We start from the raw sequence: 5,582 nt of genomic DNA, 5'->3' as shown, positions 1-5,582 counted from the left end.
TTGACGAAGCAGTAACAGAAAATACTTTTATTTTAAAATCGACGACCATGATGTCTATTTTTATATTTAAAATATCAACGACACTTCCGTTGATAAATTTGAACGGTCTAACTTCCTTTTTAAAATCAAATAAATGGTGTGAATTTAATGCATAAAATAAACGCAAAGCACGTTACTTTTTTTTTTAAATTAAAATCGACAAAAGCGGCGTCGATTTTTATTGCTAAAAAGCCCAACCCCGCGCCTACTTCCCGCCTCCAACTTCTGAACACAATTTTACCCCCAAATTCCTCATCAACCCTCATTTTACCGCAAATTCCTCACCAACCCTCATCTCCGCTGCCGGTGTCACAGTTGCGCTGCCGTCACTCCGTTTGCTCGCGCCGCCGTCGCGCTGTGTTGTTGCCGTGCTGTTGTCGCTCCTCTTGCTCGCGCCGCCCGTCGCTCCGCTGCTGCCGCGCTATCATCGCTCCTTCTCTCTGTTGCCGCCGTCGCTCCTCCTACTTTGGTCCTTCTCTGTTCTCTCTCAATTGATGGATGCATTGCTGGAATTTCAGCAATGGCCGTTACTGTTCATCTCCCTTCTGATTTTTCCCTCTACTTTTCTTTCTCTCAAATACCAAAAGGTTACTTCTTACTTTGCTCTAATCATAGCTCTCTTTTATTCTTTCTTTTTTTCAGTTTCAAATTTTTTTTTCTTCTTTTATGTTTCCGACTTCAACACCGGTTCCTGAGTTGAGAGCTCAATTCAATTCAATTCACCACCGAAGTCATGTACGAGATTCCTATTTGATTGTTTAGCAAATTTATTATTTTTGCATCGTTTTCGCTTCAGTTTCGTGACGTTACTTATTTTTCAGTTGAATTCGTTTGATTCTTATCACTTTTCAATTTTGGATGGTGTGATTTTGATATGATTTCCCTGAACATATAGCTGAGATTTCTGGTTTGGTTTTGTTTTGTTTTGTTTTTTTGGAAAACTAATTTAGTTTAAATGTTTAATTGAATAGGAAATGGAAACAGTTTTTTGTCGTTTTCGGTGATGATTTTGTGATTTCATTTCAACGGTTGTGGCTTGTGGGAAGTTATTGGTTGAGTTGAGAAAGCATGGGAAATGGAAATAAGCAGGGGAGGAGGAAGAAGAGGAGGAGTTTGAAGAACATGATGCAGTGCCTGTGCTCAGGGGAGCAGTTGAGATGAGAAGGAGGCATGGATGAGATGGCAGTTCAAAGGAGGTTGGATGCAGGAAATATCAAAGAAGCTGAATCGTCGTTGCGTGAGGCTGGCTGCTTGAATTATGAGGTTGGATACTGCACTAAATGATTAATTAGACTTTGTGATACGACTTGCTCTGTATTATTTACTCTAGAAGGATTGCATAATCATGTGTATTTTGCTTGCATGTATCCAAGTATTCATCATCTCATGCTTATTTTATTTTCTTCACAGGTATTTTCTATAGTAATGGTTCATCATTGGATGCAATAGCAGATACTGACTGATGTAGTTAGTGGTACTTAGTGGGAAAATTTTTCCAGTTTCTTTCTTGTTCTAACTAGTTCTGAAACCAAGACTAGTTGAGTGAAATCGTCTACTACTACAAGTGTAGAACTAGCTTGCTTGCTTGTTTGTTTTTGGTTGCCAGAATCACTTTGACCAAGAAAGAATCATTGAATGGCACCAAACAAGAGAGGATCATCAAGCTATGAGGGTAATGATGAGAGAGACCTTCAGCTCCCTCTTTGTAAACGAAAAGTAGCACTACCAGACACCCGGTACCTCTCTTCTCTTGATTCCACCAATGACATGGCGTTGATCTTGGAACCTGTAATTCGGAAAGTGGTGAGTATTTAATCTATTATCTGTTTATAGCTGAAGTGAGTTGGTTGTTTGTTTGTTTATTTCCATATTGAGAAACTAAACCTTAAGTTTTTGGAAGGAAAAAAAAGTGTTATTGATTGTTCTGTTTTCTCTTAAACCAGTTACAGGAGATGATGCCACCTATACTAGAACAGGTGATGCCACGTATGCTGGAACAGGTGATTCCACCTATACTGCAGCGTTACCTACCTTCCCCCATGGTATGTTTCCATTTTAACTATGTTTGTGTACATATATCTCGTTTGTATAGAGAACCATGTATTTAATTAGAAATATTCTTTTTGTGATTCAAACTTAGTGATGGATTATCGGTCAGGGGGCAGATTAGTCTAGCAGCTGGTAGAGGCAGATCATTGCAGTTATGTCTGATGAAAAGGGTTGCCTGCAACCATTTTCACACAGATCAACATCACAGCAGAGGACAGTTCCCCGCTCCAGGTTGCAGTGTGTGATGCCACAATTCAGAACACCAAGGTAACAAAGGGAGATGGTCCCTCCTTGAAGGTGCAGCTGTGTGTCCTGAAGGCTGATTTTGAAAGTGAGGATTGGACTGCTGAGGAATTTAATAGCAACATAGAAAGTCCAAGAGAAGGAAAAGGACCATTACTCAAAGGAGACACGGTTATTACCATGGTGAAGCACTTCATGCTGCCCAAAAACGCGAGCCTAAGGGACGCTTCCGCCGCGGAGCTCCCCAAACAGAGGCCGAGCAACTCTCGCAAGCACAAACCCTCAAAAGAGAATGACCCTCCCTCAGATCCCAATATTTTCGCTGTCGCCGCTTCCGATTCAAAGCCTTCGCCGGCCAAATTGAAGAGCCCCCTGCCTCCAAGACCTCCTTCTTCCAATCAACTGAAGAGGAAGCTCAGCGCCGATGCTTTTGCTGACAACTCGGTCCCCACCGGATCCTCCGATTCCGGTGTTAGGGTACTTCACTGTCTCCTCTGCTTGATATAGTAACAGTCAATACTGCAATTTTGATGAACTGATTAATTTATAAATTTATTTTTGGTGTCACTAGGTTGTTGTGAGGATGAGGCCACTGTGCAAGGACAAGGATGAATAGGATCCTATAGTTCAGAAGATCTCTGATGATTCGGTGTCGATGAATGGCTAGACTTTCACCTTCGATTCGGTTGCAGATATGGAAGCTACGCAAGCATGGTTTAACTTTCTATTTGACCCAAAATTTGATTATCTGTAGTGTTTTTATCTTCTTTTGTTCTTGTAATAATGCATAGAAAATGAGAAGGGTAGTTATGATAATGTATACTGATAGCTATAGTGATTGGAAAAGAAAAACTGTAGAAAGAATTTGAAAAGAAATGATTTAGTTAATTAATGAGGATAGGATTTTCAGAGCCTCGCACTGGTGATTGTCTTTGTCTTTTTCTCTACACTACTAATGATATGATATGATACATCAAATAGTATGTAGTGCTTTGATTCCTGATATGCGTGCTCGTCCTTTTGTGATTGTTGGAGAGTTATTTAACAGATTATAAAGTCTCACAAATTTAAAGTCATCACTTCTGAATTCTGATGCTCAACTGCTCTTTAGTTTTGACTAATTTAATTTAGCTTTTTGAATTATCTCTAAAAGTATAATGTCTAATTATAAAGTCATCACAGATTTAAAGTCATCACAGCTAAATGTTTTGTTGTGTTTTAAATATTTTATATTATTAGTGGATTGCAATTTAAACGAATATAAGTCTAAATTTAGTTATTTATTTTGTCTTGAATCTTTATATTAGAGAACTATTTATTATTTTGATAAGTTTGTAAATTTATTATCTAATATTTAAAAGTTTATTTGTATTAATTGTTTACTATTTTTTAAATAGAAAAAATAATTAAAACATATAACTATTAAAATCGACGGCAGAGTTGTCGCTTTTTAAGTTTAAAATAGACAAAAAAAAAAAAAAACAAAATATAGACACAGAATTTGTTGATATCTAAATAATTAAATCGACGGCAATTATGTCGATTTTATTGAATCAAATATCGACGAAAATGACGTCGATTTTATTTAATAATATCGACGACAATGTTGTCGATTTTAATAAGGTAAAATTTTCACACTCATATTATAGACAGAAACGCTATCGATTTTATTAGAATTTTGAAAAATCGACGGGCTTAATAGCAACCACCTACGCCGCTTATTTTGCCGTCGAATTTTAATATTATCGACGGCTTAGCCGTCGATTTTAACGATGTTTCTTGTAGTGTTTGAGGACCTTAGGTGATAGATGGAAGGCCCATAAATATAATTTACGAGGACAATACTTCTATCATAACAAAAGAAAGGCATAAATTCTAGCTGCGAATTCCTCAGACATACCACCTGTTGAATGGACTGCTTTTGTAGATCATTATATGGACTCTACAACAAAGGTAAATACTTATTCTATACTTTTTTTTATTGAATATTGGCTATGGATATCTGGTAACATTTATTTACTAATTTTTTGTTCTTGAAAATCATGGAAACAATGTTTGCAAAACGTCAAAAATCGTAAGAAGCTTATAGTTTCACATGGCGGTGGAAGTAAAAGAAATGCTAGAAGAGCAACTCAGATGGTAGTTTTTTTTATTATGCCTAGTACTATTATACTATTTTTATAAAATTAGCATTTATAATTAAATTTGTGATTACCTTTAATATTCTATTTATTGTATTAGGAGAAAAAATTGGGAAGACCTGTATGTCGAAACGAGGTTATTATATCAACTTTGCTAAAGAAATATGGGAATTATGTAAGCGGAGAAGGACAACGATTAGCTGTGAGTGTCTGAATTTTTTTATACGGCTGTATATTTTTTCTAATGCATTAATTATGTGAATACTCTACTCCAATGTGATGTATATTTGTTTGTAGAAAAAAATAGTAGAGCATTTGCCTCAAGATCAAGAGTGTACTGTCACTGAAGGTATTCATTCAAAAGTCTTGGCTCATCTAAATGATGCGATTGAAAAAGTCTGTGGTCTTGAGAATGGTAAGCGAGTACTTGGTTTTAGTAATGCTACATATCTCAATGGTTTTGGTAAGTGAAAGCGCATCTTTAGAGCTACAAATTGCGAAGGTTCTAACAGTTCATCGCAACAGCATATCGCAAATTTAGAGAAACAACTTCAAAAAATTAAAGATCAAGTGGTAACTCTTCACAAATTTTTACGACAAAAGTACGGGCCACGTGTTTTTGGTAGTGACTCTTCAAATTTCATTCCTTAAATTGTGTTTAGTTATCTTATATCCATTCTGTTAATACCTCATATTTTCTCTGATTGAGTCCGAAGTCCTATATAATTAAAGTATACCAAATAACTATTTCAATATGTATCATCATATTATTTCAAACAATAGCTTTAAATTCTTAAACTTCGGAACAACCAAGAAAATCTTGTCAAGGCCGGGAGTCTTAGCAAATGGTGTTGGAATTTTTCTCCCTATATAAAAAAATTGCGACGATAAAATACTAAAAATATAAAAAATAGATTTAATTACTTTTTAGTTTTTATAATTTCATTAAATTTATCATTAAGTTTATATACATTTTTTTCTTTCATTGAGGTCATTCCTACATCACTTTTAATTTATAATTAGGTCTTTTTTCATATAAAAAAGATTAAAACTAATAATATTTCTCCTAAAAAATATGTGGTCAAAAATCTAACTAAGTTTTTAATTATA

The 5,582-nt window shown here is 35.5% G+C and overlaps 1 long non-coding RNA gene across 4 annotated transcripts; it reads left to right on the top strand.

Moving 5' to 3' along the window:
* Window positions 251-3,334, top strand: LOC107625550. 4 transcript variants are annotated; one of them, XR_002357679.1, is made up of 7 exons: window positions 251-508; window positions 682-774; window positions 1,011-1,302; window positions 1,450-1,842; window positions 1,983-2,081; window positions 2,180-2,808; window positions 2,903-3,334. It is a non-coding gene; the product is annotated as an uncharacterized LOC107625550 (long non-coding RNA). The 4 variants fall into 4 exon arrangements; XR_001617309.2 differs by lacking the exon at window positions 682-774 and having other exon boundaries at window positions 252-626; XR_001617310.2 differs by having other exon boundaries at window positions 252-774; window positions 2,198-2,808.

This window comes from Arachis ipaensis, chromosome B02 (assembly GCF_000816755.2).
Source record: "Arachis ipaensis cultivar K30076 chromosome B02, Araip1.1, whole genome shotgun sequence".
NCBI classification, from domain to species: domain Eukaryota; kingdom Viridiplantae; phylum Streptophyta; class Magnoliopsida; order Fabales; family Fabaceae; genus Arachis; species Arachis ipaensis.
This window is presented reverse-complemented; position numbering and strand designations above follow the sequence as displayed.